This window comes from Thunnus albacares, chromosome 3 (genome assembly GCF_914725855.1).
Source record: "Thunnus albacares chromosome 3, fThuAlb1.1, whole genome shotgun sequence".
NCBI classification, from domain to species: Eukaryota; Metazoa; Chordata; class Actinopteri; order Scombriformes; family Scombridae; genus Thunnus; species Thunnus albacares.
In genome coordinates, this window is record NC_058108.1 from 17,541,684 (window position 1) to 17,564,370 (window position 22,687).

General features: G+C 37.7%; 1 protein-coding gene across 2 annotated transcripts in view; it reads left to right on the plus strand.

The window, feature by feature from the left end:
• Positions 1-1,625: 1,625 nt before the first annotated feature.
• Positions 1,626-22,687, plus strand: part of LOC122979351 (glycine receptor subunit beta-like) — a 68,337-nt gene continuing 47,275 nt past the window's right edge. For both annotated transcript variants that reach the window (XM_044346718.1, XM_044346719.1), the window contains exon 1: positions 1,626-1,710. The gene's annotated coding sequence lies outside the window, so the exon portion shown is untranslated. The remainder of the gene's footprint in view (positions 1,711-22,687) is intronic.

Consider the following 22,687-nt stretch of genomic DNA (forward strand, 5'->3'; position numbering starts at 1 on the left):
GAGTTGTGGCTTGACATAACTACTCCTGGAGCGGTTCAGTGAACTTGCACTGTGCATGTAGCAGATGTCCATATAAAGAAATCCGTCACAAACTGACGTCAGCTTGGGCTGAAAATAGAAAAAAACGCTGGAAATTTAGCGTTCAGAGCAGTCTGAAGCCGGTGCTTTTTGCTCACAGGGATTACTGCTACATACATTTACCTCGTTAGCTGACACGTTCGCCACTTTTAACATGAATATCCAACATTGTGACATTATATATATATGTCTGAAAATAAGGAAAAACATAATACATCCCCTTTAAATCATAACTGTTAAGCTTTTAAACAAAAGGGTTCACTGCAAGACAAAAGTGAACATGAATAATATGGGGATTAACTGAAATAGGTACTTTTTTAAGGGTCGCTCACAGTTCTTCCATCCTATGTTTCCAAAAACGGACATGACATGACATGACATAATGATGCAGGTGTGGAAAGACACTTAATGGAACAGTCTTTTGGGATTCAGTTTCCACCTGACGTTCTTAAATTAAGCTAAATTAAGCTTGACAGTTAGCCTGCTATGGAGCAGCCTAGTTCTGTGGTATAAGTTACCTTGGTTACTGAGCAGGGTAGCTGTAAGCCACAGTGATGGAATGGAATTCTCAATTAAAATATCTTATCAACTTATCAAAATAAGCCAGACTTTTTTCTTTTATCTGCCTTGATGGAATATCCTGCTGGGAAGACCATGTTATGTAAACAAGGGCTTTGTTTGATATGACTGGCAGAGTAGCCTACTGATTAGCCTGTCATAGTGTGAGTTTGGCCAAGGGAAAGTGACTCCAAGACATCCTTGAATTCCCTGCTCCCCGTAGTCATACACAGCTGATGAGGATATTGTAGGATATTTACAGTAACGGTGTTTATGATGACTAAAAGAAAAAGGGGGAAGTATCCTCAGCATCTTGACTTATTTTTCCTTAGACTAGCCAAACAATGATAAAATGTTGCACAAACTACATTGTGAATGGCTGCACTGCACAGTGTGCAGACAAGCATGCAGCAGCCACTAGATAGTAACAAGAGGGCATCATTATCCTAAATTGTTACTCATTAATAAGCAGTAACTGATGAGGATGATGGAAACACCTTAGTTCTTGCACAGATTAATGTTGTTCTTTCTACATACATACTGCAAATTCTTATATCTTTTTATTGTTGTATCTATATTTTTATGGTGTATTGTATATTTTTATATTGTGTATTTCTCTTTTTAAATGTATGTTAATTCTCTCTTCTTATTTAGTCTCTGTAACGGGGGGCAAAATTATAAGTTTCTTGTTTTATTCTTTGTGTTTTGTGCACCTCTGGACAAAGTCATGTGTAAAAAGCAGCTTATTAATGAAGAAATGTACTGTACTACTTCCCCCTCTTGCTCTGACATTATTATATTGCCCTGTAGGCAGGCAGGCAGAGGGGAACTTGGAATAGGATGCAAGAGCAGTGCAGATAAAGGAACACACACACAGGACAGCACAGCACAGCAGAGAGCGAGAGACAGAGAGAGAGAGAGAGAGAGAGAGAGAGAGAGAGAGAGAGAGAGAGACAGAGAGAGAGAGAGAGAGAGAGAGGTAGAGGACATACAGTCAGGCTCTAGCCAGAACAGCATCTCAGTGACTAACCACTGAATCCCTGTAATGCAGCAGAACTGATGATCCAGCCAGAGGTAAGAATCAAACACATATGCATTGTCTTTCTTACTGTTTTCTTCAGTTGCGGTCGTTGGGCAGTGTATGTGTGCATGTAAGAGACAGAGCAGGAGAGAGAGCATAGTAGATTATTTTGCCTCAGACTGGAGGACAATGTTATAAGCCTAGGGTTTTGGTGCTGTTTGTGTGTCCTGTCCTTGTGTGTGTGTGTATGTGTTTGGCGGAGTCTGTTTTGTATGTATGTGTGTGGAATATATTATATTATGTGAGTTGTTATAGTTTTCCTGGCTATGGGATAGAGAACATTGTCTGTCTGTATGTGTGTGTCACCATAACAGCTTCAGCGAGCTGTGTCATCGCATTTTATCAGTGTAGTCTAACGCCGCAGTCCCCTCGGTCGCCCCACCTCCAGCCCCCAAACCCACACACTCTATACTTCCCTCTGCCATCTTTCCTCTCCCAGTCCAACTATGTTTCTCTCACTATGCCTCTGCATGATTTTAATTAACCTTCTCAAGGCTGTACAAAAAGCCAGTGGCTGTACAAAAATTATGGGAGGTGGAGGTTGGGCAAACTTTACATTAATTTTTTTGAAAACAAAGGGTTTTTTACAAACGTCTATATTTATATTGCAGGGCTCTACTGGAATATCTTTGCATGATTTAGAGTATAAAAAACTTATTTAACTCATACTGACCCTTTATGTAGCCCTTCGGTTCAGCCCCTGTCTGAAACAAGCCATTTTAGCTAATCTAAGGTCCCCCTCCTCAGGAGCCCACTCTGTCCTCATTGGCCAGCTCTTGGAAGCTGCCCCTTAGGAGATTTCCGCTGATGGGTATGCATTGTCTGCCCATTACTACTATGGGTAGTAAACTGATTCTCTGTTGTCCAACAATGTCGGAAATCAAATATGTTTATATGTTCTGAACGGCTTCACTCAAAAGTGGAGTAAAAGCTGAACACCATAGAGAGGGGAGGGGAAAGGGGGAGATGTGATATTGTTTAAATACAGGGATAATGGTGCATATTTTTCGGACAGTCTCTTTTAACATAAAGTGACATAAATATTTGTCTCATGACTAAAAAAGGAGAGCTAGCAAGAAAAGTTCAAACCTCCTTCCTTCTCACTTCCGTGTGAATGTGGTTGTAAATGTTGGCATGTGGGTGTCAGGAAATTACAGAAATGGCCATGCACAACACCCTCTCTCCACAATCCGCTGTCGGAAAGATGTGGGAGGAGGGGGTTTCTGAAGCTATTCAACCATCCGACAGGCATATCTGAAGGAGTATTTGCTGTGCACTGGGGTGCATTATATTGAATGGTGTTCCTAATATTTTGTCTATTCCATTAACATATGTGAGGGCAGCAAAATATTAGGAACACCACCACCACCCACTACGACCTCAATAATAAACATAAAGTAGAATTATCACCTCTTTGACAATGTCAACAAAAATTGAAAATGTATAAGCTTCATAAAAGTAGAATTTATGGCAGAGTTCCTAAAAAAGTGGCTGGTGAGTGTATATGCCCCATAGAAGTCCCAGCTGACATGTTTAGTTGAGCAGCCCTCCCAGCACATCTGCCATCTTTGTGGTTGGATCATCTATGGGGCATGATTTAGCAGTTAACTTTTCAACCTTTAACCTTTTACTATCCTGGTCCTGGTGTTAAGGCTATAGAAGCCTCTGTTACACAGCTACTGAAACAACGCCCCTCTGCTTGTGCTGTTGTTATGCATGAGTGCACAAACAACAATGAGGTAAAATGAAAGACAACTTTACCTGCCTCATGGACATTCTGTTGGATCATGGTAAGTATCTGATAATCTTAGGTCCATTTCCTACCTCCACTTTGCTAATGTCAAGTTCAGCCGTGTAGGTTAACTTCACATCTGGCTAAAAGTTTACTGCAGGAGCAGAGAATGTCCCCGAATTTTTCACTTTTCTAAAATGGAGAGAATTTTTTTTTATCTTCAACCCATCAGGCTGGGTCATATCTGCTATTCATGAACATTTAACTGACACTACACTTAACGACTACACTGCCTTGGAATTAGGAATTAACAACGGACTAAGCTAACATGCTAACATTTAAGTCTCCTCAGCCCGCTATCATGTACATTTTAGGCATTCTCTTAATCCGATAATAGAACCCCTTCTTCCACTGTAAAATTGGTGCTACTAAATATTATATACAACATTAAAAGGACTTTTATTATAATTGACCTCATTATTGCTCACAGACTGCTCACTGTGGACTGTGGACATTTTAACTGAAACCTACATGCAAAGGACACACTCTTGATCTTTTTCCCTAGAGGCTGTGACACAATGTAACCAATATTTCAGTTTATCATAGCATGATCACTGAGACCATATATCTGTAAAAACTTGTTAAAATGTATTCAGGGTCTGGTAGCAGTTTACTACGTACTGTATATACAGTTACTTTATGAATTGCTTGACTGGAACATACCTTTCCTCATAACACTTCAAGTGTTCAAGCACCTTTAGCACAGGTTAATGCAACTCAAAGTGCTTTACAGATGACTGATGAGCTGATAAAATGACAGAACAAACGTAAAATAGAATAAAACCAATGAAATAGATTAAAATAAAATAGAATAAGAACAAGATAAAACAGTTCATGACAAATTAAATTAATTAGAATAAAACATATAAAAACATGAATATAACAACATAAATAACATAAATAAGGGCCAAGCCAAAAAGGATTTAAGTTTACGTTTAAAGATATCAACACTTCCAGCTGCAGATTTTTAGATTTTTTTCAGAGACAATCTCTTTATATGCATATAATTTAGTTTTGCACAATTTTCACTCTGCAGTCCAACAGTTCCTCTTTAATTTAATGGTCTCATGATTATTCCATGGCATGCTCCTGTTTTTAATAGTTTTACTCATTTTTACTGGAGCAACAGCATCAAAGGTTGTATCTAACCTATTATTAAATGCATTTATGAGAGTGTCAAATGAGGAGGGTGCAGATGAAGTTGGATTTCTAGAAATGATTGATTAAAGAAAAAAAATTAAAAGGAATATATTCTTAACTGGGATAGTTATTGGTAAAAGACAAAACAGTTTCAGAACTAAATCAATATCTCCCTTGTATATATACAGTATATAAAAAATAAAATTAAAAGGAGGAAATACAACCTGTCAAAATGAATTGACTTATTATTTTTATAATAGCTGTACATGAAAGAGCAGAACTGAAATGGTCTTCAGCCAAAAAGCAATGAGCTTTTCTTTACTAGAACTCCAAAAAAAAAAAAACCTTTTAATTAATTGTCTGTCTTTTTAATTGTCTTTAAGTGGGAAATGAAATGCTGGCCAGCAGAAACAAAAGAAGTATATACAGAGCTCTATATAAAATAATGTGAATGTGGGGATTCAAGTTGCTTAACATGCTGGCTAATTAGCAATTAGATTAATCTGCGATTACATTTTATTCATTTGGCAGGTGCAGATTGCATGACTCCTGAGGAGAGACTTTTCATTTCGGCTGATATTTAACTTAAACACCTAGGTAGGTTAAATGAACTAAAGCAAGATGTGTAATGTTAAGTTACTGTTTGACATCAATGAAGTGGTGTTTCGTGTTTATCTTGCTGCACCCCCGTGACATTTTGTGCCCTGACTGAGCTTGTTTCTCTGCCGGGTGCACAGAGGGCAGAAGCCCCACTCACAGTCTTTGGCCAGGCAGGCTGAGCACTGACTCAGTGTTCAGGGGAAAAAATATCAATTCTTTTGCACAAGACCTTCCTCTTGACTTCCCCTCTGCAAGTTTCAGCTCTTTTGGTCCAATGTTTTCTTCTCATACACTCCTGGGACAGTGTACACTTTTTAACATAAAAGTTAACTCAAAGCTAATTTACATCTGCAGTCCCCCACAATCAAAACATACAACAGCACAACAACAAGCAGTAAAAAGCAAAAAACACACAGAACACACCATACAAAATACAAAATACAAAGCTACGCAAAACAGCACATCACATACACCCACAATGTCAATTAGAAATTAATAATGTAAACTTGTCAAATTAAAAGCAAGACTATCCATGCTAATGAGAAGACCATAGATGAAGTTTAGACTCAGTGGTCACAAAGCTTATTGGTCTTTATTAGATTTTTAATTTGGCCTTGAATGTATTGATTGAACTGCAATTCTTCATATAATCAGGTAGGGCATTCCACTGAGTTGTTGCTTTCACAGAGAAAGCTGACTGCCCAAATGCAGTGCGACAAAATGGTATGGTACAATCTTGTATAGAGGATATTCTGGAGGATCTAATAGAACTTACTGAGCGAGTGTACACAAAGTCACATAGTGGAGGAGGGGCCAAACCATTAAAATTTTATAAACTAGGCACAAATTTGAGAATAATCTAAAATTCTCAAAGCTCAGTAAATTGTATTTCTCCAGTACCCTACAGTGATGGAAATACATTGGCTTTTTGTCCAGTGTTTTTAGAGTTTGTTTGTGTAAGGACTCAAGAGGTTTTATGGCTGTTTCTCCAGTCTGCCCCCAACATGTGATGCAATAAGACATATGGGAAAGAATCATAGCATGCATAAATATCTTGGCTGTGTCCAAACAGAGACTAAAATGTCTAAAATTTGCTAAGTTGTACTTTATGGTTTTAACCGTTTTTTTAACATGTTTCTTAAAGTTCAAATTTGGATCCAGTGTCACACCAAGATATTTAGAATCAGTAACTATGTCAATCTTTTCACCTTTGATGAAAAAATCAGTGTTAGGAGCTTGTACCATGGTTTTAGAGAAAAACATACCTTTTGTCTTGTTTACATTTAGACTCAGACATGATTTTTCCAATGCAATTGTTAGCTTACCAGCAGCTAACTCAGCTGTTTTTGCATGTGTGTACACAACGGTATCATCTGCATACACTTGTAGTTCTACATCATGACACTGTTGAGTGAGATCATAATATATAGGCTAAATAATAGGGGACTTAATACTGACCCTCGTGGAACACCCATTGTGCACTTCTTGTTACTGGACAATGTGTCACCAACTCTAACACATTGTATCCTATTAGATAAATATGAAGACATCCATGCCAGTGCTCTAGATGAGAAGTTAAATTAAAAGAGTTTTGATATTAAAACATCATGATTGACTGTGTCGAATGCTTTATGCAGATCCAAAAATACAGCACCAACTACTCCTCCTTTATCAAGTCTTGATTTAATTTGCTCTATTAAGTGCAAGGTAGCAGTTTTGGTGGAATGATTTGCTCTAAAGCCAAATTGCATACAATGTAGACCAAAATTGCTTGTATTAAGAAATGTCAGTTGTTTAATGACAACTTTCTCAGCAACCTTTGAGAGTACTGGCAGTATATTTATTGTCTGTAGTTACTGGCTTCAAGGCGGTCTCCAGATTTAAAAATAGGCATGAGAATGGCACATTTCCAGTCATCAGGAAAGGAGCTGTGTTTAAAAGACACATTAATTAAATGAGCAATAGGGGGAGTTAAAATATCTTTGTGTGATTTAACAAACATGGTGTCAAATTGGAAAGCATCTCTACTTTTGGAGCCGATGATTTTTTTTACTTGTAACTCAGTGTCTACCAGCTTGAAAACCTGGCCTGTAGCATCTATAAGAACAATATCCAGTTTCCTTTTCATATTTTTTTTCCCTTATTCATATACAGACTCAAGAAAAAAAATATTAAAGACAGAAGCAACAGTAAATGATCTTCAATTAACTTTCCCCGTACTTTGAATTTAAAATCTCCTAAGAATTTTGGGTCCCTCCTTGTGAGATTATCAATGTTTTTTCCAGATCAATTTACTGTTGCTTTTTGCCTCAGTCAAAATATTGAGATAAAAATTAGATTTAGCCTCTCTTAGCTCTTGGAACCTTTATAAATCAGCATGTCAGTGTCTCTTCTAGTTTCATTTGTCTTCCTTAGTGCAGCATCTCTAGATTTCTAAAATTAACTATTAGTTTCCACATGTTTTCATTAAATCACGGTAAATTGTTTTTATTTTTTGATTTTATCAGCATCCTCACATTAAATCTTTCCCTCACAGAGTTGATTCTGTGAGTAAAAGTATGATAGCCATAGTCCAGATCATCAGAGGACAGTACATCATCCCAGTTCAAGCTGTTAATTTCACTGACAAATTCTTCTTGCTTAGCTCTGAGAATGCATTGAAGGATCATTGTCTTAGTTGCTGTGGTCCTAAATCTATTTTTAGTCATTTTTCTCGCACATAAGGTTAGGTTATGATCTGATAAGCCAGTGATTAAATTACACCTTTTAGTTATTCTTTCTGGTTTGTTAGTAAATATCAGATTAAATTGTGTACTGGAGCATTTTACAGTCCTTGCCTTTTACTAGTTGTTCTAGTTGGAATTTCTCTGTGATCATTTTTAGTTTCATTTTTATTCTCCCAGTTCACATTAAAATCACCCATAAGTAATAATTCTTTGTTGAGATTGCACTCTTTCAAGACTTCTGTGAGTTGATCATAGAAAGTGTCATCTGCAGGAGGGGGCCTATAGACACCTATGATGTTGAAAGACATTTGTTGGGATAACATTATTTTTATCCCAACATATTCTAACGTGTTACCCGTATTGTAAACCACATGTTCACATTTGATGTTGTCTCTCACCTAAAAAAGCAACCCTCCTCCTCTTCCATCATGTCTGTCTCTTCTGAAACATTGGTATCCAGGCACCATGAACACACTCACAGGAGTTGTTTGTTTCAACCATGTTTCAGTCAGCCAGAGAGAGTCCAGATTTGAGTCAGACACAAGATGAGTTAGCTGATTGCTCTTTGCAGTAATGCTTCTGATGTTAAAATGTCCAAAATTTACAGACAGAAATAAATACATCAATAAACAAGGATGAATACATCTTTATGTTTTTAAATGGTATGTATTAATCAGTTCATTGTAGTTTTAGGAGTTCATAGTTTATAAAATGGTTATTAAACCGTTGGCAGATACATTTTTACTGTTGTGCTTTAGGCTGTGTCAATTCATCAATCATATAGCACCCTCAATAGTACCCATGGTACAAAAAATTGTAGTGTAGTGTCCATGGACACTATTTTTGCAAATAATCCTGTAATGCATTTTATGAATACAAAAATTACCTTTGTGCAGCTAGACAGCTGGCAGCCATGACGCAAAATGATGATGACATGTACAGCTCTAAAACCTAAATTTACTGCACACTATTGAGTCATCTAGACTATTGAGTGTATATATAGAGTAGTGAATGAGTGAACGAGGGAGAGATTTCAGGCACAGACCAATAGTTTGGTCACTTTAGGGCTGTATATGTATGTGTGTATATATATATATATAATGTATATATTTTAATTCATCTCTCTCTTATCTTTCTCTTCTCTCTCATTTTATTATATACTCTAATTGGAACTAGAGCACAAAGAAGAAGCCAAATTTCACTGCCTTCAATGTTGCCATCTGCTGTGCTACTGTGTACGTGACAATAAAACCTCTTGAACCTTGAACTTTGATTCACAACTTTATGCACATAAAAGGCAACAGTCTCACTCGAGATGAGCCAAGCCTGCACAGAATCTTCAACTGGCGATTGCTTCACAATACAGGCCGCTTAAGTTTCAACTTAAGCAACCATAACCTTACAAGCAAGGGCGTAGGTTTGGTTTTAACTTTGGCAGGGACATTTTTTCTCAGACAGCCAAAATAATTGCATATGTGTACTTGCTCTCTATCACTCTTTTCTCTTTCTAAGGCACTTGTGCACACACATACACACAAAGAGCCTGACTGCAAAATCTTTACTTTATTGAATATGCATTTGCTGACTTGCCTGAAACTTGGACTTGTGTCATGACTTTTTCTCTGAGTTTTACATTTTATTGTATTGATAGACTATGTAACTGTAAATCTGAGACCAAAATTAATATTTTAAAAATAACATATCATGTTATTCAGACTGTCTCAAAAAATGTTACAATAAAAAATGTATAGAAACCTGTAGGTAATGTGCTGCTCTGTAACTTTTCAAACCTTACAGCAGCTAGTTGCAGCTCACCTAGCTGTGTGTCTCTGTGCTGCTTAGGCTGCTACTATAAGGATTTTTATAATAAAATGATGCCTAACAGTCACAAACAAATCAGCTGGACAAGCTGTGGTTAATTTAGCTTATAAATGATGTTCATGTCTTAAAGGTAGAGTCAGTCATTCTGGAGAAAGGTTGTTGATATTTGAACAGATACCCAAACAAATACACCCCTTCCTTCTTGTTCTTCAGAAGTTCCACCCCCCCAATTCATGAACGCACATTGCGAAGGCAATGACCAAAAGAGAAATATGGTCAAATCCAGAGTGATGCATCAGCTGTAGAGTCACTTCTGTTCTTCTCACACTTTATCGCAAGTGGGAAAAAAATTCTTCTCATGTGAGCACAACAGTCCATCCACACTCTCTGCCTCTCTGCTGCCTCCCCACTTCTCACTCGACCTGCATTCAGCGTCTCTGTCCACAGAAGCAGCCGTCTGTCAGCTGCAGCTCCTGGAGAACTGAGAGGACAGAGGCTAGAGTAACTGCCTTGGTCAGGCTGACTGACAGCAGAAATTTACTGAACCAAAATAGTTTGCATGTCAGCTCCATGTGATCCACAGTATTTGTATTTATAGGGCTATTTTCATGTCCTCACATAGACAGCTGCTCTGATGACTTCCCCCTGTCCTGTCTATGAGCATGAACTGTTGCTGACTGGCTGGAATAGCGTTGTGTGTTTTTTTCCCATTTACAGAGCCAATGTTAAATCAACAACATATTGTTTTGTAGAAACTCCTCATACTCTGTTTAATTGATTGATTGATTTTAATTTTTAATTATTCTGATATTTTACTTTGAAGTTTTACACAGAATAGATGTGTGGTCGATGGCAACCTTTATCAGCCAGAGAGGCTGAATACATTCAATAGCCTTCAAATACTATAGATAGCCTACAAATACTTAGTAATTTAGTACTTAGTAATTTCTTGGTAGGTAAGCATGCTGACTGGCAGTTTGTAGTCGGCCCACCAAAGTGCATATGTGTCTATGTAAATAATTCATGTAATATGAGGATGTTACAGAATAAATGCTGTCATTATTATCACTGATAGCCAAGACTTAGAAGTACAAGTACAAGCTTGAATAGCCTGATCTGCTAACATTTTATTATTTTGGGATTAATACCAATTCAATACAGTTTGCAGAAGTTCTGCGTGTAGCATGCTAATGTGCTGAGATTCTGATTTCTCATTAGACACAGAGAGGACAAGGAAGTACTCCTTTGTCCTAGTGAGGAGTAAATGTCTCCTTATCTACTCTCAGCCTTCCCCTACTATTACTCGCCCATTTTCTTTCTCTTACCAATGCTTTAGGCAACATCCCATAAACCTGTGAGCATAAACAAACTAATATTGTATATGTACTTTATTATGAAAACTTGCATTGGCATGTGAAGTGGATGTCAACGCACCCTGAAAGCATGACTCAGGCTGCAATGTTTAATCTTGGTTTAAGGAAATTGTTTTGTCACAGTTGCAGTGTGTGTGTGTGTGTGTGTGTGTGTGTGTGTGTGTGTGTGTGAGGGAGCGAGAGTGTGGGCCTGTTAGTTAAACAGCCCACACTTCACTTCACGTTGGTGATTCATTATTTCTAATAATGAATTTCAAAATTCATTTGATACCAGTGACTCCAGATGTATGATGTGGTGAAAACTGTTGGGCATTTATTCTTGCCCTTAAAGAACTCATGAGTAATTGTAAACACTGTGATCAAACCAGCTGATAAGGATCATCATTCAAGATAAGGAAGCTTATCAAGCTTAGATTCCTTGCCAGCTTGATGACACTGCTTTTATTAATCCTACAGACTGATCCAGTGGGTACTTTTTGATGGGTACTAGATGACATTTTTTTGAAAAAAACACAGTAAGTTTTTGAGCATGTACAGTCACATGATTTGTTACATTCTATGGAGGTATCTAGTGTATACACATTACACATACATTTATAGTTTATACACATTTTTGGAGACTCTTGGTGACCCAGCCCCACCGGAATCCTTTGTATTAATTTGGGGAACTCCACTGCCCAGTCCTACACACGACGATGATAAGTCCTCCTATTTTCATGGACCTGGAGATCTCTGATGGAGCCTAGAGGAGGAAAGGATTATTGAGTCATCTGATGAGACACTGTCACAAAAACTATTGCAGGGATCTCTCCCTGACATCAAGTTAGACTTGAAAAAATTGTGGACTATGTGTATCATCAACTTTTTTCATCATCAGAACACTAATTAGGATTTCTTTTTATTCAGTGCCCTAACAAGTTAATTGTCTGCCAAAGTCAGCTGATGTCCTTTTACATTATTTGTCATGCTTGTTGTGGGAAAGCCCAGGGCAGTGTGGAGCAGCAGGATGGAACATATATAAAAGTAAAGCAAGTAAGAGACTATGAGTTTTTTATCGTACGTTGTATGTATTTTTGTATTAATGTATTGGTTTTAAACTTTATTCTTTCTTTTAGATATGACTTGTTATGAGTTGTACTGGTAAATGTCTGCTTTTGAAATACATCTCTTAGGTCTGTGCAACATGTGGGCATGAGTGTTATTAGTAGAACCAGCCATTGCTGCACAGAAACATGTCTGTCTGAAACTCCTTATTGAGTGGGGCAGGGATCATTTCTTTGGTCATCACTACACTTGGAATTCTATTGGTTGACGAATTTTGACAGGGTTGTTGCACAAAAAATCTGAGAGCAGAGCAGAAATCTGAGAGCAGACATTTGAAGAGCGCACAGAAGCAGCCTGAGTGCGAGGAGAAGGGCTGAAGCAGTTTGAAGTTTGAGCAGAAGCAGGGCAAATCTAAGTGCAAGCAAGGGCTATTTAAGCGCAAAGGCTTGGAGGGAAAGAATTACAAAATCTGAAATCAATAAATTATGCTCTTAAATTGAAAGACCACACTAGAAAATAATGATTAAAAAAATCCATATGGTTACCGATTTCAGTCAATTTCTAAACATGATTTATTATTTAAGTCAGTGCATGTATCAAATATTATATCACTGAATGTGATATTAACATTTTGAGTCCTATTTTAACAATCTAAAGCGCACATTCTGAAGCGCATGGTGCAAGTGCAGTTAGGGTGTGTCCAAATCCACTTTTGCTGGTTTAACAGCGGAAAAAATGGCTGCAGCGCCAGGCACATGGTTCAAAGGGCTTGTCCATAGTTTCCTAATTAATCATGGGTGTGTTTTGGGCGTAACATGCAATAAACCAATCAGAGTGTCATCTCCCATTCCCTTTAAAATCCAAGTGCACTTGCACCTTGACGGATTGCTATTATAATGGCGCATTTGCCAAGTAGTAAGAAGGAACGCTTCTCTGTAGAGAAAACACATCTGCTTGTGCGCAAAGTGAAAGCGCAGGATCCATAACAAGCACACTGGCCCCTGCTGCTCTTGGACCCTCCCATGGCCCCAGACCACCAGTTTAAGATCATGTTCATTAATTTGTTGCAAATTTATTTTCGTTTGTTTTTTGAAAAGGTTTTTTTTTTTTTTATTACAGCTTTGGTTTCTTTAAAATCGTTTTGTTCAGTCATGGAGTGACAGGTAAAATCAGCAGGGCTTTAATTGCTGAAAGTATGGAAACCTGATCACTGTGATCTCAAAAATGTTGAAGAATATTTGTTAAATATTGTTAAAAAATTAAATCATTAATTTTAATCATGTAAAGAATCATCAACACAGTTGTCAGGATTTAACCAGCTCTCCAAGGTGCTGATCCTGCTGCTGGCAGCAGCTAGAAGCTGTCCAGATTTATTTCATTCTTTAGTTTAATCATTGTTTTAACCTCATTTATTTCCTCACGTGTTCCTCATGTCCTCATGTATTGATGTAGCAGGAAAGTCGATCTGTGTCTGATCCGTTGTTGTCCGTCTTAAATATTTACGTGTATTGCCATGATTTGGTCAAATAATTAGACAATTTCATTCATCATTAATTCTGGTAAATATTATGATTAACCATTGACATGTATTTTTTAAAATATGTTAATGTACACAATGATAATCTTTCACATTATAATCCTTTTATTCGTGTGAATGTCTGTGCACTGCTGCAGGTCCGTGTGTGTGTAACAAACAGAGTGTAGGTGCATATTACTGTCTCGATAATGCACCCTTCAAATAACAGTGAAACAATGCACCATTGACTTCAGACCAGGTTTTTGTTGGTCAGTTGCTAAATTGCAACAATGTGCCTGACCACACCTCACTTTAAGACCAACATGCCCATGGGCGCTCAGACGGGCACAAGTGTATTTGCTATTTGAACAACATGGGCGCTGGAAGGGAAAATGACAACTGCATCGGTCTTGAACTAGCAAAGACACTTGCGTTGTGCTTGGCGCCACTTTGCGCCGGGCGCAAAATAGGGCCCTGTATCTCCCCCAGCATATGCATCAGCCCTGATGGAGTCTCTGAGGGAGGGCTATTCCACGTCACCAAATCCTCTACAAGAGAGCAGTGCTGCCCTATACCCCACTGGACCGCAGCCCCTTTCCACATCCTGCCAGCAGATCACCATACACATTTACAGACATTAATATAGCACTTGTTTGATATTAATATATCTGATTTTAACTGCATAAAACTTTTTATACAATAATTGTCTTTTATTGACTGTTACCAAACTGAGGCCATTCAAATCCTTTGTAACTTCCTCCTTCATCTGGAAACAGTCTTCCAATGGCAAATACTGCACATGAGGGAAATATGCCTACCCAGAATGCCATAGGCCCCATAGTCAACCTGCTTGGATGTTTTATAGTGGTATTGACTAACAGTATCTACAGTTAAACTCTTATTAACATAATCAAAGTGTGATATAGGTAGTGATGATGGTGATGAATAGGGGGACTCAATCTTCATCTTCTTGGTAATGCTTCCAAATAACCTCCATATAAATATTTATTGGCTGTACTATTTGCAACTTATATTTGGAATGCCAACATTGAATACAGAGGATCAGGGTTTCACTGCAACATTATATATCTGCTGAACATTCAGTATCAATGTGTAGTTTATTACTCTGGTCCATTAGTTTTTATGGCATTCTATGGGAAACCTGATAATTGAAAATTCAACAGAAATATATATATATATATATATATATATATATATATAAATGAAGTAAAATAAATAATTACATTTTTTTGAACATTGTGAAATTTGTATTTTCATTTAATTTTTTCATGTGAATTTTTTTCATGTTGACAAATTATTCAAACTAGATTTGACACAATACACACAAAAAGAAGTTTTACGACAAGTAAATTTACTAGCGCAGTGGATGCCACTCAAATTTCATGCCAAGTATGATGTAATTTATACTTTATAAAGTTGGCTAAACTAATTTTCTTGTTTTTTACTTGTAGGCTTTCCAATTTACTCTTGCAAAATGTTGCACATTCACGCCAAAATACATTAACAGAAATACAGTACAGAATTATTTATTTATTTATGTATTTATTGGGACCATGTACAGTGTTAAACATAAATGTTAACATTTGATGCCCTGTACCAGAGTTAGTTTATGGCTAATTTTCATCTGCAGTCCCTTAGGCAGGTCACAATTAAAACATAACAGCACAATAACAAACAGTACAAAGCAAAAGACACACAGGGGACATAATACAAAATACAAAGCTACACACATTAGCATATCACATACACTCACAATATCAACTAGAAATGACTAATGTAAGCTTGTCAAATTAAAAGCAAGATTACTTGCATTCATGAGAAGACCATGAGAAGAAATTTAGAGTCAGTGGTTACAGAGCTGAGTAGTTTTTAGTAGATTTTTTAATTTGGTTTTGAACGTACTGATGGAACTGCAGCACTTCATATCATCAGCTAGGGCATTCCACTGAGTTGTTGCTTTCACAGAGAAAGCTGATTGCCCAAATGCAGTGCGACAAAATGGTATGGTACAATCTTGTATAGAGGATATTCTGAAAGATCTAACCCCTGGGCCACACTGGATGCGTGAGCAGCGCGTGTGTGTCGCGGAACCTCTTGCTTTTCATTTCGGCACCCATGTTAACAGGTTAGAGCGGCCACACTACCCGCGTCTCACGCAAGGCTGCTGTGTCGCTTCATCTAGAGATTCGAGCTCTCGCCTATTTTCTCTGCGTGACGCACGCAGTTCTCAGCAGAAAGGAAAGATGGAGAAAGATAGGGCTGCCAGTGGCAGAAGTGCCGCAGCAGACACGCTTCCAGTGTGGACGCTGCAAGCGTGAGAGACGCAGCAGTTCAGCGACACACACACACACACGCTGCTCACGCATCCAGTGTGTCCCAGGCATAAGAGAACTTACTGAGCGAGTGTACACAAAGTCACGTAGTTGAGGGGCCAAACCATTTGAAATTTTATAATCTAGGCACAAATTTGAGAGTAATCTAAAATTCTCAAAGCTCAGTAAATTGTATTTCTCCAGTACCCTACAGTGATGGAAATGCATTGGCTTTTTGTCCAGTTTTTAGAGTTTGTGTGTATTAAGACTCAAGAGGTCTTATGGCTGTTTCTCCAGCCTGCCCCCAACATGTGATGCAATAAGACATATGGGGAAGAATCATAGCATGCATAAATATCTTGGCTGCATCCTAAGAGAGGCAGTTTCTAATATGTCTAAAATTTGCTAAGTTGTATTCTGTTGTTTTTGCATGTGTGTACACAACAGTGTCATCTGCATACATTTGCAGTTCTACATCATGACACTGTTGAGAGAGATCATTAATATATGGGCCAAATAATAGGGGACCTAACACTGACCCTTTTGGAACACCCATTGTGCACTTCATGTTATTGGACAGTGCTTCACAAACTTTAACACATTGTAACCTATTGGATAAATATGAAGACATCCATGCCAGTGCTCTAGATGAGAAGTTAAATTTAGAGAGTTTCGATATTAAAACATTATGATTGACTATGTTGAATGCTTTATGCAGATCTAAAAATACAGCACCAACTACTCCTAATTTATCAAGTCTTGATTCAATTTGCTCTATTAAGTGCGAGGTTGCAGTCTCGGTGGAATGATTTGCTCTTATGCCAAATTGCATACAATGTAGACCAAAATTGCTTGTATTAAGAAATGCTATCAGTTGTTCAATGACAACTTTCTCAGCAACCTTTGAGAGTACCAGCAGTATACTTATTGGTCTGTAGTTAATGGCTTGAAGGTGGTCTCCAGATTTAAAAATAGGTGTGACAATGGCTCATTTCCAGTCATCAGGAAAGAAGCTGTGTTGAAAAGACAAGTTAATTAAATGAGCAATGGGGGGAGTTAAAATATCGTTGTGTGATTTAACAAACATGGTGTCAAATTGGAAAGCATCTCTACTTTTGGAGCTTTTTAAGGAGCTGATGATTTTGTTAACTTGTAACTCATTAGCCTCTACCAGCTCAAAAACCTGGCCTGTAACATGTATAGGAGCAATATCCAGTTTCCTTTTTGTAATTTTTTTTCCTAACTCATATACAGACTCAAGAAAAAATTATTAAAGACAGAAGCAATAGTAAGATGATCTTCAATTAACTTTCCCTGTACTTTTTTACATTTTGGGTTCCTCCTTGTGAGCTTATCAATGTTTTTCCAGATCAATTTACTGTTTCCTTTTGCCTCAGTCAATATACTGAGATAAAAACGAGATTTAGCTTCTCTTAGGTCTTGGATAGCTGTGTTTTTTAAACCTTTATAAATCAGCATGTCAGTGTCTCTTCTAGTTTTAATTGCCTTCCTTAGTGCTTGCATCTCTAGATTTCATTAGTTTCCACATGTTTTCATTAAATCACGGTAAATTGTTTTTATTTTTTGATTTTATCAGTATCCTCACATTAAATCTTTCCTCACAGAGTTGATTCTGTGAGTAATAGTATCACAGCCATAGTCCTGATCATCAGAGGACAGTATATCATCCCAGTTCAAGCTGTTGATTTCACTGACAAATTCTCCTTGCTTAGCTTTGGATATGCATTGAAGGATCATTGTCTTAGTTGCTGTGGTCCTTATTCTATTTTTAGTCATTTTTCTCACACATAGGGTTAGGTTATGATCTGATAAACCAGTGATTAAATTATAACTTTTAGTTACTCTTTCTGGTTTGTTAGTAAATATCAGATCAGTTTGTGTACTGGAACATTTTCCTAGTCCTAGTTGGGCCTTTTACTAGTTGTTCTAGTTGGAATTTCTCTGTGATCATTTTTAGTTTTTTCCTCTTAGATTTATCCTCTCAGTTCACATTAAAATCACCCATAAGTAATAATTCTTTGTTGAGATTGCACTCTTTCAAGACTTCTGTGAGTTGATCATAGAAATGTCATCTGCAGAAGGGGGCCTATAGACACCTATGATGTAAAAAGACATTTGTAACATAACATTATTTTTATTCCAACATATTCTAACTTGTTACCCACATTGTAAACCACACATTCACATTTGATGTTGTCTTTCACATAAAAAAGCACCCTCCTCCTCTTCCATCAGGTCTGTCTATGTTGGGATAAAGTTACTTGGATGTTCATGAAATTCGGTGGGATCATTGCTCTCATCATTCTGGACATGATACATATTTTTGAAAAGTTTTCTCCAAACAAGACGTCTGCCATTTTGGATTTTATGCGTCAATTTTTATTTTATGAACACAATTCAAACTAGGAAGTATTTTAATTTGATATCACAATTGGGCTTAGGCATGGCACTTTTAGCATTTTTGAGGCGCTAGGTATGCTTGAAAACTCACAAAGCTTTGCACATGCATCAGAAGTGGCGAAACTAGATATCTGACATGAGGCTTGCTCTTGGGTGTGGAAAAATGGCTCAAGTTCACCCCCTAGAAAATTTCAAAGCCCCCACCTCTAAATTTCACATAGATGTACAAAATTTGGTAGGCAGATGCAACATCTCTGGCTTCTTAGAGCCATACCCTAAGTCCAACAGGAAGTCAGCCATTTTGAATTTACTGTGCATTTTTTTCCGAAAATCAAAGCCATTTACAAACCCCTCCTGGAGAATTAACCCGAGTGACTTCAAATTTGTAGGTGACATCTAAAGATCTTTGCAATGCTTAATTGTGAAGCATTTGTGTTTTTGAAAAAAATATCTGTGAAATGGCATGCCAGTCAATTTTACCCAAAACATGAAACATGAAGTTGTTGTAATGCCACTTTACACTGTCCAATCTGCTCCTAAATTTCTCATGCTTGATAAGAGTCCAGACGTGAACACAGCTACATGTCAGTATTAAGTCATAGTCATAGCACTACCTACTGACAACATGAAGTCAGCCTTATGTGACAAACATCATTAGATTTACATTAAATTTACATGGTGTGGTCTATACATCATATACATCATTTACCAACTTTTATGTAAACAGTGTCACGGCTCTTGTCAATCAGATGTAATTGTCTTTTTAAGATGTATAATTAGTGGATGTTCTCTAGTGCCACAGTGGACAGAGGAAGTGATAATTAACTCCTACATGCAATGTCCAATACTCATGAAAATGTTATTTTATGAAAATTTTATGCAAATACCACTAAACACAAAGTAGAGCTGGGCCTGATGGGAATGGCATTTTTTTTCAAGTATTTGCTCGTAAGGGACTGTTCATTATTTATCAGAGGGAGGGGGGTGGCTGGGATGTGACTTTGTTCTTGTTCTTTATCTTGACCCTCCTTGGAGCTACAGATATTTTTCCTTGAACCTCCCTGAGTGATTGGAGGAAAATGTATGGCCCTCTCTCCACCGTAAATAACCATATTTTACTATATTCACATCAAAGGTAGGTATTATTGGAGAAAATAAAAAGCAAAGGCTGACCTCCTCCAACCATAACTTTTAATAGCGAACTGTGACTATTAAACCTTAGCCTTCTGAACCCCGTTCCCTCGTTAGAGAGAAAAGCAAACTACCAGCCCAATTCACTGTGTCCTCTCCTATAGCACTGCAAAAGTTACCTGTGACAGTTCCAGCTCTGAAACAAAAATAAGACGCTAACTTAATCTAGCCAATGTAACGAGCAAACATCACGGAGAGAGTGAGAGTTATCACTAAAACACACAGCGAAATTCTTAAGCAAAATGCAAATCCTAATTACAAATTAAAACAAACATAAGTGGCTGTGGCTCAGGAGGTAGAGCGGGTCGTCCACTAATCGGAAGATTGGCGGTTCGATTCCCGGCTCCTCCAGTCCACATGACGATGTGTCCTTGGGCAAGACACTTAACCCCAAATTGCTCCTGATGGCTGTGCCATCAGTGTATGAATGTGTGGGAATGGTTAGCTTCCTCTGATGGGCAGGTTGGAACCTTGCATGGTAGCCCCTGTACCCATTCAGCGTATGAATGTGTGTGAATGGGTGAGTGTGATTTGTGGTGTAAAAAGCGCTTTGAGTGGCTGGAAGACTAGAAAAGCGCTATACAAGTACAGTCCATTTACCATTTAAGTCCCTCCCCAGTGTTCAAAAAATTATTTGACATGCCTCCCCCGTTTTTCACCACCATCCCCTGCCTCTCATAAATAATGAAGTATTATACATATTGAAATTAATATTAGTAATATGAACATCCATACAACATTTAACAGCAATTCATCCAAAAGTTGTTGAGATTTTTCACTCTGAACCAAAGTTTCGAACCAAGGGACCAAGTATGACCATCCCTCGATCTGTGTTGCAAGCATGGCTATAAAGGTTTAAGAACACTGCTTGATGACTATTGGTATAATGCTATATTGGACTTTGTCAGCCAGTAACACTAGTTCAACTAAAAGCATCCAATTGTTAAGCCTGTCAGTTAGTTCTCACTGACTGGATTGGTGTAATTATGAAGTTACATAAGCTCTCCAGTGCTATTTAAATCATGCGTATGATAAGAGAAGCCAACGGTGGAAGAATTGTACACATGCCATAACTGTTCATATATCCTCTTCAGAGGTGGGTAGAACAGCCAAACACTGTGCTCAAGTAGAAGTAGAAGTAGTCATCAAGACTACCGCTTGACTAATATGAAGATCCAAAGAGTTAAATGATAAATGAAAGACATTATGAAATTAAATAATCTTATGAATACAGACAGATAATATCTGTCAATCTGTCAAAACAAACAGGGCAGAGCCTGTGTGTGTGGCTGAGCAGACAGTAATCACAGAACTGTCAGAGATCTGCCCAGTTTGTCTTGATTGACAACGATTTCATCCTTAAAAGTAGAATTACAAAATGAAAAATGGCATGGAAACACAGGAAAAAAATGTTGTTGACTTGTGAAATAAAAACATTTGACACAAATGACATTTTGAGATAAATAACTGCTGGAATAATGTAGAGATGACTACAATACAATAATGATCTGAGGTTTAAACATTTATTGAGGTATGTAATGATTTCATGGTAATGTTCATCATATCTGTTTACTTATTTAATATTAAAACTCTTTTGGTCTCCAGAGAGTATGAAAGTATTACATAGTACTGTGTTGGGACTTAGTAAGAGCAGTTTTGGTTATTAGAAATATTAATGTCTTTATTAAAAATCAATACAAAAATGAATGTAAATTAATAATGTTATTAACCAAAACAGTGAAAACAAAAAGGGGTGTTCACTTTAAAAATGACAACATCTGAGAGACATTTTTATTTATAAGGTTAACAATGAAGGGTTGAGTCAAAGCACTGACCCTCACAACCTGCCTTTACCACAATATGTATGTAAATTATATCAAAACAACTTTTCTTTAAGGTATAACAGAGTTTATTAACATTAGTGATATCAATTAACAATCAATATCATTTCAGGTCAAAAAACATCCAAATACAAACTATCAAACAAACAAGTATAAGCACAAGTAACTACAAACAGCAAGCAACAATGAACAACAAGCAAGCATATGGCACATCCAGATGTGTGTGTGTGTGTGTGTGTAAGAGATGAAGAGGAGGAGCAAGATGGCGGATGTGACCCACATGGGGGGGGATATGTCATGTGAAAGTTCGGGTCAGAGGAACTGACTGCGAGAATATAACAAAGACAATGGCTAATGGCACCTGCTGGTTTAACACTTGTCTCATGTGTCTATATGCTGAGCTCAGTTACTGATTTATCTGCTCACCACGAGTGTGTGTGTGCATGTAGGAGCATGTATGTGCATGGTTAGTAGGAGAAAGGAGGTGGAAGTACTAAAGAATGAAAGATCTCGGCGATCATGAAGAGAAGTGGCGCTTGCTTACATCCTTATTCACCGGGCGCAGTCTGATTTCAAGAAATAAAATGCAACCCACAGTCTCACACACGATGGTGAGCTAACACAAAGCAGTCCAAGCAATTGGACAAACACAAATCAGTGTAGCGTGAAACAACACCAACACTTCACAGTATCCTCAGCAGCAAGCGGACTCTCATTCCATTAAGTTCACAACAAAACAACAGCAATAAAATTGAAAATAACACACTTTAATAGCCTATCTCTGCCCAAACTTAAGCCTCTTGTGTCACTTAAGGAAGCAAGTAGGATGTGTTTCAGTCCAGTAGAAAATCTCTACTTGTCCAGCCAGGTTGAGATTGTGTGGCCTAGTTACAGTTGTACATATGGGAGTTACTTCCTTACATTAGATGTCGAGCAGCTGGAAAGTACTGTTCAAAAAGCAACTCTGGTGTTTATACCCTCAGTGACATCACAGCTGGAAAGGGGAAATCCCTGCCGAGAGCCAAGAGTTTGGCTTCACACCATGGATGTATAATAACAGCTGGATAGGGTTGCAGCCAATTTTTCCCAGTGGTCACTTGCGGTATTGTGCCCCAAAATGTTCAGTCCATGGAGAAGTCCACACCATTCAGAAAATGTTCCTTTAAACAAGC